This window comes from Anguilla rostrata, chromosome 11 (genome assembly GCF_018555375.3).
Source record: "Anguilla rostrata isolate EN2019 chromosome 11, ASM1855537v3, whole genome shotgun sequence".
Classification (NCBI taxonomy): Eukaryota; Metazoa; Chordata; class Actinopteri; order Anguilliformes; family Anguillidae; genus Anguilla; species Anguilla rostrata.
In genome coordinates this window covers 40,041,093-40,051,658 of record NC_057943.1, presented here as the reverse complement: position 1 = coordinate 40,051,658, position 10,566 = coordinate 40,041,093, and the positions used below count along the sequence as shown (strand labels likewise).

Genomic DNA, 10,566 nt, shown 5'->3' with positions numbered 1-10,566 from the left:
AGCCTGTTTTTATGTTTAACCTACAGTCTTAAATAAGAGCGCACTCCACTCCACTCCACTCCAGTGAGCAGGCCTCATTATAAATAACACACCGCATTGCCAACTGGCCTTGATAAACTATGGAGACTACGGGCCTGGCAGCACAGATGTGGGACAACACAATCTACGCAGCCGCTCACTAACCCAGCAGATGAAAGCTTGACAGATTCATGGAGGAATTTAATATCAGGTGAATATTTTTTCTGTGGAACTGGCTGGATGATTTGGGAGAACACTCAAGGAATGTAGGATAGAAGTGTGTGCCCAACGTATGCTGGCTTATAGTTTTAGGAGGAGCCTGTGGAAGCACGGGGAAACAGACACGGAATACTCCGGAACACTGTAGCTGCCTGGCCCCATGCTAGCTCTCCATGTCAGAGGAGGAAAGCAGCTGCTACTAAAGCATCATTGGACAGTCTCTATTTGGGCTGTCACACGTGCCGCCCTGTGAGGCAACCAGCAGTAGTATGCTCCAAATACAACACCCAAATCAGATAAAACACCCGACTCTGGGGCCCGTCCATTAGCTGCTCCAGATACGACACCTGACTCTGGGGCCCGTCCAGTCAGATACTCCAGATACAACACCCCACTCTGGGGCCCGTCCAGTCAGATACTCCAGATACAACACCCCACTCTGGGGCCCGTCCAGTCCGATACTCCAGATACAACACCCCACTCTGGGGCCCGTCCAGTCAGATACTCCAGATACAACACCCCACTCTGGGGCCCGTCCAGTAGGATACTCCAGATACAACACCCATCTCTGGGGCCTGTCCAGTAGCTGCTCCAGATACAACACCCCACTCTGGGGCCCGTCCAGTCGGATACTCCAGATACAACACCCCACTCTGGGGCCCGTCCAGTAGGATACTCCAGACACAACACCCGACTCTGGGCCCGTCCAGTAGCTGCTGTATGTAGTGCATCAGGACAAGGCCTCGCGTACCTCCCAGACGCCTCTGGGTGTGCCTGCACCCCGTAATGTAAATACACCCTATCTCTCACTTTGTCAGCTAAGAATATGTTCTTCTGCTGACTCCAACTGTCCTTAAAATTCAAACAAGCACAGGGGAAAATAGACCATGAATAGCCTGTCATGGTGCTTCATTTGTGATTGCATATGTTACCAGTTTTTTTACATTTTTTTTTTTTTTTTTACAAGTGTTGCCAAGTTTTCAACGTAAAGTTAGGTCACCAGCCAATCTTAGCAGTTGCCTAAGCCAAATTCTGGAGCAGTGAATCAACTAGAGCAGAGGCATTGAGCGTCCCCGGCCTAAAAAAAGACTTCCCGTTCATGAGCAGTTCTTCGTGTGAGTAGGTTCATTCCCACTCGTCCCAGACACTACATTGCCCAGGGAGAAGGACGAGTCGCTGTCTTTGGGCTGTGTTCAAAACGGAACAGGGGGCAAAACATAACTGATTTGCACCCGGTTGGGAACACTTCGTAACAGTCCCTAAGATATGTTTGCCTCCGTTCTGTGGGTGTGCCAGAGGCGTACCCACAAGTCACATATTTACATATTTACATACAGTAAAGTCACATATTTACATACAGTATTTGACACATCCATGATTCTTATACTGCTGATATACCCGCACAGAGCGGCTCTATTAGCAGAATAAGTAACAGAGTTGAATGTTCAGCGCAACGCCGTTCCAGGTTATGAAACGCCACTTGAACACAGCCCTGGGGAAGGGGACGGCTTGGTGGCTGTGCACCTCTGTTTCTGGAAGCTTCTCACTGGGGCTGCTGTGCAGCAGGAGTCCAGGATGACGCTCGGCGCCGTTCGCTGCGTCTGAGGTCAGGAGACGGAGGACAGCCACAGGCTAAGGGTGTCATGTGTCATGTCATGTGGCAGGGTAGGATGGGGCAGGGCAAATGGCAGGATGTTGCGGGGTAATGGCAGGGCAGGGTGGGGTGGGGTAGTAGCAGGGCAGGGGTAGGGCGGAGCAACGCAGTACCTACCTAACATGCTGTGTTCCAGCTTTCAACTGAATGGCGCACGCACACACGCACATACACACACGCACACACACACACACACACACACACACACACACACACACACATACACACACACACATACACACACGCACATACACACACACACACACACGCACACACACACGCATACACACACATACACACACACAGACATAATGCACAGACACACTTACACATACATACGTGCGCACACTCACACTAAGAAATCTCTCCTCTCAGTACTGTGGATGGGAATAGCATTATTATTTACATTTAGGTTTATCCATTGGAAGGCAGGTGACATGTTAACATTCATTCTTTTTAGCGGCTTCACAGCTGCATATATACTGAAGTATATTTGCAGTTTAAGCACCTTTCTCCAGGATGCACCAGCAGTGCCCCCCTTGGGATTCAAACCTGCAACCGCAGTTACAAGCTGATTCCCCATCAATGATACTATAATGCCTAATTATATATTATTAATAACAATACATTTATAGTTTCCAATTTTAAAAGGAAATCGAGGAAAGTTCTGTTAAACAGCCTTTCTTAAATCAAATCAAATATATGTAGCGCTTTTTACAGGAAACTGTCATAAATACACTTTATTGCAGAGTAGCAGAAAAAAGAGCAAAAACCAGACCTGAACCCCCAAATAGCAAGCACATGAGGTAAAAAAGACTACCCAATGGGGAGAAAAAACGCTCAAATGGTAGTAAGAAAAAACTCCCCGATGGGAACAAATCTCTGGAGGAACCCGGCTATAGAGAGGGAGCCCATCCTCCACTGGCCAGCCTGGTGTAAGGTTAGCAGTAGAAAGGATATAACAGAAATGTAATAAGGGATCTATCAGGCATTGCAGACACAGCACCCCACTATCAGCCCACTACAGCTGTGACCCAACGTCATGTTTTCTCCTCCGCATTGTACAATGATAACCATCCCTCCTATGGAATCCCATTGATACTAAAAATGCTTTCATATAGTGGCCATAAAAAAAAACTGCTGGCAAAACTGATCTGGCAAACAGCAACAGAACACTGATAAAGACATTCTATAGCAGAGGCATTCACTTTTGTTCGTTCGGAGCAACGGGGAATTTAGTCTTTTTGTTGTCACACGGCGGGCAGTACTTGTTAGTGGCTTTTGTTTCCAACAATTACCCTGGCAGGCTCAATGAGCTAATTAGCTTTATACAGCAATGCTGCTCATTTGTAGATTAGAGCACGGTAAAAAGTTTGATAATATTACACAAGAGCAGTCTGCACCTGAAATTGGTGATCATATCAAAAACCTTAAACCAATCATCTATGCGATTTGGCGTTTTAGCTGACTAAATAAGAGCTGAAGGCACCATAAAATCCAGAGACAGAAACGGCCCTCGGCAGGCGAGATTCCCCACCCCTGATGTAACTGACTAATTACAGCTGTCGGCTACCCCCACCTAACCGAGTTTCTCGAGGCTGAATTGGTCACTAATTCTAAGGTGAAAACAAAGACAATAGACCCTGTGGCTCTTCAAATGGTAAGAGTGCACACAACTGGTGTACATAAAGTTTCACAGCAGGGTAAATAAAGATACATTAACTTATATAAACAGAGTACTGGCTAAAACACAATTACCCAACACTGATCTAAATTGAATGGAGAGAGCCAAAAAAAAAAAAAACAGACACCTTCCTGTCGGTGATGGTGTTTAAATGTTTTGTTCAAACGCAAATTACTGTTTGTGGTCAAGTAACCAAACCAAGTATTCAAATTCTAGCAATTTTTTCAGGGTAAAAAAAATTGTATTTCACTGTAATCAGCAGCCTGTGATGGATTGGTGACCAGTCTAGGGAGTGTTCCTGCCTCCTGCCCAATGCATGCTGGGATAGGCTCCAGACCCCCATGACCCTGACCAGGAATAAGCAGGTTATATAATGGATGGGTGTAACCAATAGTGTCGTCTACATAACCCACACCGTCACCACATGACAGTTTTACTACCTTTGGCATGACTGCCCAGCTTGGCGCCATTTTGAATTGTCGAGTGGGGATTTGTTACCTGGATACGTTTCGAGGACACCATGCAGTCCACCTGAACCCGAATTGCTTCTGGAAATACCAACCTGCATGAAGAGCATATAAAGAGATCTAAAAAAAAATCTAAAAATGTTACGTGAAAGGCTGACAATAACTCCTGCAGTGGTGTTCCTGCAATTCTGAAATATAGCGTAAGAGAAGATTGACTTATAAAACATACTCTGATAGAAAAATAATGCTGCATTAGGAAAAAATATTTTGGTTCAACAAACATGAGAAAATCGAATCTGACAAACAGATGGTTTTTGGGAAAAAAGCACCCAAAAGCAAATCGGATTACTACAGCACAAAGCTTAAGGGCAGACATTAATTAATGCCATTTCATCAGTTAGCTTTTGAAGAGCCTGTATTCCTGAAACACCATTTACAGTACATTACATTTATTTAGCAGACGCTTTTATCCAAAGCGAAGTACAAAAGTGCATATCATGGTCATTGGAACAACTGCAAAACACAAGTTTGATAAGGTACAATACTTATTTTGTACAGCCATTACAATTGAGCTAAACCCTACAGCTTTCTCTGGTATCTGAAAATAATTAAATCTTTAACAGCCTCGGGGGAATGTGACTAATAAACCAAATCTTTAACCCAATTAAATAATTAAGGGTCAAATTGATTAAAAAAAACCTTCTGAAACCCAACAACCAAGACTGATGAAGAAGCAGTCTCCATTAACATCACTTTGTCTATGACATCACAGATTTCATGACCCATGCACTCCTATGGACCGTCGGTTGTCCCTACTTCTTATCTACAGGAGTTTCTGGTGCTATTTTACAGTTACACATCATCTGTTTCTGCACCATTGCTTTTGCCACGCCCTTCAATGAATTTTCAGAAATGCATCAACTTGAAACATTTCTCCTTCCACAGAAGGTAGCTTGAACTTCCAATGGTTAAGATTATATAACTAAATGTCTGTTGAGTAATTTGTTCTATAATCTCGACTATTATTTAGTATTTATTTACAAATATCTGGTGAGCGTGGGGATACATAAGAACACTGCACAAGTAATCCCTGTGCTGTAGTGCTGGAACATGCTTACAAATAATAGCCAGGAAGTTCTCTTCTGAAACAGTTTGGCAAATTAATTTAGATGATCACAGAATTCTCAATACATGCTCTCGGAAGAGAAAAGAAACAGTGGCTTTTTACATGTAATTTCGGTGATCAAATTCAATGGCCTTTTCACTGAAGTTAATTGAAAGTTTTCCCCATGCAAAATGTGATTGGAAACATGCTTCTTAGAGACTGTAGTACTTGCATTGTCATACACTAACCATTATGAAAGGCCTCGTACTAGTCTGGCCTGTTTTAATCTCTTTCCATTATTATGACATTTCATGCAACGGCATATCTAAGCTTTTGAAGAGCATAGTCAAACATTCTCCTCTCAGCTACCCTTTCACTCAAGTTTGGATATACTACATTTATAGGCAACGCTTTAATCGTTTATATAAAAGGAACCTACTTATAGAACATATGGGGATCACAACTGCGATGTGAAAAGCATGCCTACAAGCTAAAGCATCACGCAGTCATTGTGTGGCCAAATGCTCACAGCATGAACACCATGCAATCGCATTTCCAACAAAGACCATAATTCCTCACTGAAGTCCCTGTTTAATGTTCCTGACAGCCTATAGCACTCCTAACCAGCACATTTATGTTTGACTGACTGAATTAGGTTTCATTTCCCGCTGCATGTTTCTTCAATAAACCATCCCTAGCTTATTTTTAGAAGATGTACGTTTGATCTAACAATGTCATTAACGCTTCAGCTGTATATTGAAGAAGTGGCAAAATTCAAATGTGATTTTCCCTGCACATCAGATAAGCATGATTATTATGGCAAAGTAGTTCAAAAGTAGGAATGGAAGTTTTGAATGGGTAGTGCCAATTAGAAAATATTACATTAAAGATGAAAACTGCGTCAGCTTGTGCTCTGTGGATGGACATTATAATCTTGAAAGACACTGATCTGTGCAGGAAAGTAATGCCTTATCGTGGGATGAAAATGAGCCCTCAGTAAAATTCAATAAATTGTTCCCCACACCCTAACGGAACCACCAGAACCTGTGACTGTTGGAACAGGCCACCTGAATTTTGTGTTCACTCCCTATATTAAAAGAATACAAAATAAGACATTTCAATTAATTAAATTCCTTCTGTCTTATATTTCTTGCAGTTTTTGTAAACCAACTATAGTATGCGAGTCATTGTGGAAGGTACAAATAGATTACTTTAGATGGGTGTACTTTAAAAAAATTTTATTCACACTATTTTTTTGATTGCAATTATTCTGTTGAAAAAAATAAATGTCTTCTGAAGACTCCAGATATTTTGGCGTTGCCACGAGTGATGTTGATTGACGTTGTAGGTTGTTCCTTTGCTGCGTCTTGCTGCTCCAAGACTAGTTCTTATCCCTAGATATGAAGCCATAAATCCATAACTCAACAGGCAGAAACTCAGTTCCAAGTTCACTCTCCAGACCAGTTTACGTAATCTAGGTTCTTGGTCCAAACAATTACCCCTGGGTCAGTTAGCTGTGTAGGGCACTGGATCACTGACATAGGACAGTGGTTCTCAAATTCAGTGCTGGGGAACCACTGTGTACTGTATGCTGATTTTCATTCCCACCAAGCTTGTTCTCAATTAAGATTGTTGAACAAATGCATTTAAATTATTTCATAATAATTCCTTAAACTTGTTAAGACAAGGTAGGTTGGGCTCTTTATCGTTTGCTTTGTCTTTGAAATCTTCATTATCTACCAAACTGTTAGTTTTAGTGGTCATGTGTCCACCACTTCACCAACTGGAAGCCAGTTGACTCACCTGAGTTTAATGTGTCTTTATGTAATAATGTAATATACTGTAGCACAATGTGAATGGGACTTTTATTCAACTTTGCATGCATAGCTATTTCTGACATGATGCGGCTTAAGAGGATAAACAGTCCCTCAAATATATGAAAAGCATAACTACAAAAAATTTTGCTTGTTATAATTTTGGGATTGCAGTTGTGGTTGGAACAAAAACCAGCATACGCAGGGGTCGCCAAAGTCTGAAATTGAGAACCACTGAATTACAAAAAAGCATTGGAACAGAAAAACTGTTATTCAATGTCAACTGCGAGCTTATCATGAAATGCAGCTATAGTATCAGGTCACACCAATGATTGGAATAATTAAAAAGAGAAGTTGGCGTGAAATCCCGAAACAGATAGGACCCTCCTTCTCCAACTCTCCCGAGACTAATCAAGCATTGTTTTGCATGATAACCTTCATTTGTAATACCAATGTATTACGTGACAAATTTATGGCCTACCTGCCCAACATTAATCATCAGTGCATTGCTGCTCGCCGGGCTTGTGTTGCAGGTTGCTACGAGCCATCCGGAGAAAGCTTGTCCTGTAAACAGACGGAGGGAGCACATTAAGGATTTCAGGGTCAGTGCAGAAGGGGGATTTCAGCTTGTTAGGGCTCTGAAGAAGCTCCATTTTCTGTTACTTAGTTACGGGCTGTGAGGGGGGGGGGGGGGGGGGGGCTGTTTCAAACTGAGCAACCCGAGCGAGATAACAGACTCGGGTTTATCTAGCCTACAGCGAGTGCCCGGGAGTGCTTTTGACGGGTGAGTTAAAACCAGGGTCATGTACACTCACAATGAAAGCCTTTCACCAGAGGCCAGGCCCAGGAGCCTACTGTACGTACATTCAGGTTAGAGTGCAGAATGTAAATACTTCCTACTGGAATTAAACTGCTTATGACTCGAGGCCTGTGCTGCGAACGAGCTGTTTGAATGCTGTGAGATCTTTATTTGTTTCCAGCACTGTTAAGGCATTGCAGCGCGCTACAGAATGAGAACGTCATGTAAAACAGGAACAGTACAGCACCCTTCCATCTTCTGCCTATCCGAGAGAGAGCAAAGCTCATTCAATCAAGCGTTTGCATCAAATATTCATAAAACAAAACAGCGGGACACGGAGTTTCAGACAGCCGGGAACGAAACAAAGTGCATCTTCCATAACCTGGTATTCCCCATATCCTGCCTAAGCTCCTCAGTGGATTAGACATACCAGAGGCACAATGGAGCTTTCTGTCTTTAGCTCTGCGAGATATAACACACATGCATGCACACGTGAATGCATACATACTGTACACGCATGTAGCAGATGGGTAGCATTGTCTGTGGCAAATGTTTGGTTTCTTTAAACTGTGTTCAATTACAGCAAAAAAAGTGAAAGATGCCAGTTAGTTACCATTTTGAATGTGTAATTTACTGGCAAAGGAAGTGATGTTATCTTCTTGAAGTAGAACTACTGAGAATATCCTATTTCCCATGAGCACTATAACCTCTTCTGCACAGTTCTATTGCACAGGGAACTTTCCAATATGTGAGCTCTCCAATGCACTGAACATTGTGAGTTCTCTAATACACTGAGCACTGTGAGCTCTCCAGTGTACTGAACACTGTGAGCTAAAAAGTGCATTGGAGAGTTGCATTATGCCCACTTACAATAAAGAATAAGTTTGAGCAGCTGTCACCCTGCTGCAGGAAAGCTGTGCTCAGTCCATGTTCAGTCCAGTTTTCTGCGGTTGCTGAACACACTCTGAAGCTGCACAGCACTGCTGGCTGTGTTAAATTAGGACAGTAGCATGGAGGTGGACGGACAGGTGATCTGACATCTCTTATTTATTTACTCATTTCAGTCAGGACAACTCACATATTTAGATGAAATATTTCAATGAATACGTAAGTGCATTTTTGGTTTGGCGCATAATGTCTCTGCTCCAGATACTGCAGCACACGCACCAGTGTGCACTACCCTATCTATCAGGGAACAGGATACAGGAACAGGATCTCCCCTACGAAACAGGAGTAATACCAGAACACCCCCCCCCCCGCCCAGTACCTAGAAGCAGATCAAACAACAGGTGGTAGCTGGGGTGGTGGAGGGTGAGCGGTGAAGCATGCAAATCAGCAGCAATGGAAAAGTCTGACTGTTTAAAAAAGGCACTCACACAAAGGTGAAGTGTGCATGTGATTGGATGGGTATGAGAAAATGTGTTGTGTGTATGCGAGTGGTTGATTATGGAAATGCATGAGTATGTGATTGCTGAGGCCAAGCAATGGAGGTTTCTGACCGAACTTTCTCACTCATCTATCAATCACCACTCATGCTCAGCTTTAATTTTCAAATGAATACATCTTATGCACAACTCTTGACCTTTACTGGAACCACTAAGTACAATTTGTGGCAAAACTTCCAGATTGATCTGATTTTCCTTTGCTAACGTGAGCCTTCCGGCAAAGCTAAATGTCTACTTCTTGAACATCTGATAATCTATGCAAATTGGATGGAAAATGTATTCTGTGTTAATTTTCACCTAGTGCAATTTGAAGAAAAACACACAAAGTAAAATGTCCAGTGTTATTTGAACTCTAACAGAATTTATGAGTCCACTCCGGGCTCATTTATCGCTGAACGTTTTACTGTGCGCGCATTTCATTGTGAGTTAAGTACAAATGCTGATTAAATCCAACCTGCGGTGATCTCTCCTGCTTTCAGGCACTCGTCGACATGTGCTTCCCAGAATAAATCAATTAAAAAACCAATCGAAAAGCTCCTACCTGGAACGCTGCCACACGCACGGCCCCATTAAAGAAGGCCTGAACCAGCCCAGGAACAGAACAGTAGGGCTCAGCCTCGCACCTGCCGATGCTACCAATGAGTCGGTTCGTTTGTTTTTTTTTACTATTTAAAAAAATATGCACAGCCAAAGTAACGCTTATATGAATTAAAAATATTTGGAGGATAGCGCGTTAAGTATTAAACTTGCTTCCACTGAGGCGAGGCAACATACATCGAATCTGACGGAAAGGAAATAGTAGGCATAGATATGAAATTGAAAAAAAAAGGTACACCACATAATGGAATCATAAAAAAGAACTATTTTACCCTGTAGTATAAACTCTGGAGAGCACAGCTAATGTGGGCTGTTGAATTGGGCGCAGACAGAAGCGGATGAGCGTGGGTGATCTGTGGGTTCGGGTGGCCAGCAGGCAGACAGGCAGACAGGGCCATAGCATGTTTCTGCAGGGAAGGAAGACGCCACCGTCTCAACCTCCCTCAGACGCGTGTACGCGGTGGCGAGCAACGGGGGGTGCAAGCTCAGCCGGGGGGAGGGGGGGGGGTCACCACAAAACAACCAATCAAAAGCTCTCCAAACGGGAGCGATGAATGAATGAATGAGTGAATGTGTTCTGTACTGCTGCTCTGAGGCCTGAAGCCCCGCCCACACACCCATGCTGGGGTACGAGCAGGTGGGCGGGAAGTCGGTAGGGTAAGGCTGATGCCCTGCTGACTGTATGACAGCCTGCTGACAGCCAGCCAATCCGGTGCTGCGTGGCTGGGCATCTCCCACCAGCCTGTGTGGTATAATCCGAGCAC

At 43.4% G+C, this 10,566-nt stretch overlaps 1 long non-coding RNA gene across 2 annotated transcripts in view; it reads right to left on the bottom strand.

The window, feature by feature from the left end:
• Positions 1–704: 704 nt before the first annotated feature.
• The window catches only part of LOC135234933 (uncharacterized), a 115,820-nt gene continuing 105,958 nt past the window's right edge, over positions 705–10,566 (bottom strand). Inside the window, exons 2-5 of one of the 2 annotated variants that reach the window (XR_010324244.1) lie at positions 7,443–7,525; positions 4,074–4,137; positions 1,636–1,838; positions 705–1,424 (exon numbers count right to left, since the gene is read on the bottom strand). This is a non-coding gene — a long non-coding RNA (uncharacterized LOC135234933). Of the gene's footprint in view, positions 1,839–4,073; positions 4,138–7,442; positions 7,526–10,566 lie in introns of both variants that reach the window. The other variant, XR_010324243.1, reaches the window with a different exon arrangement.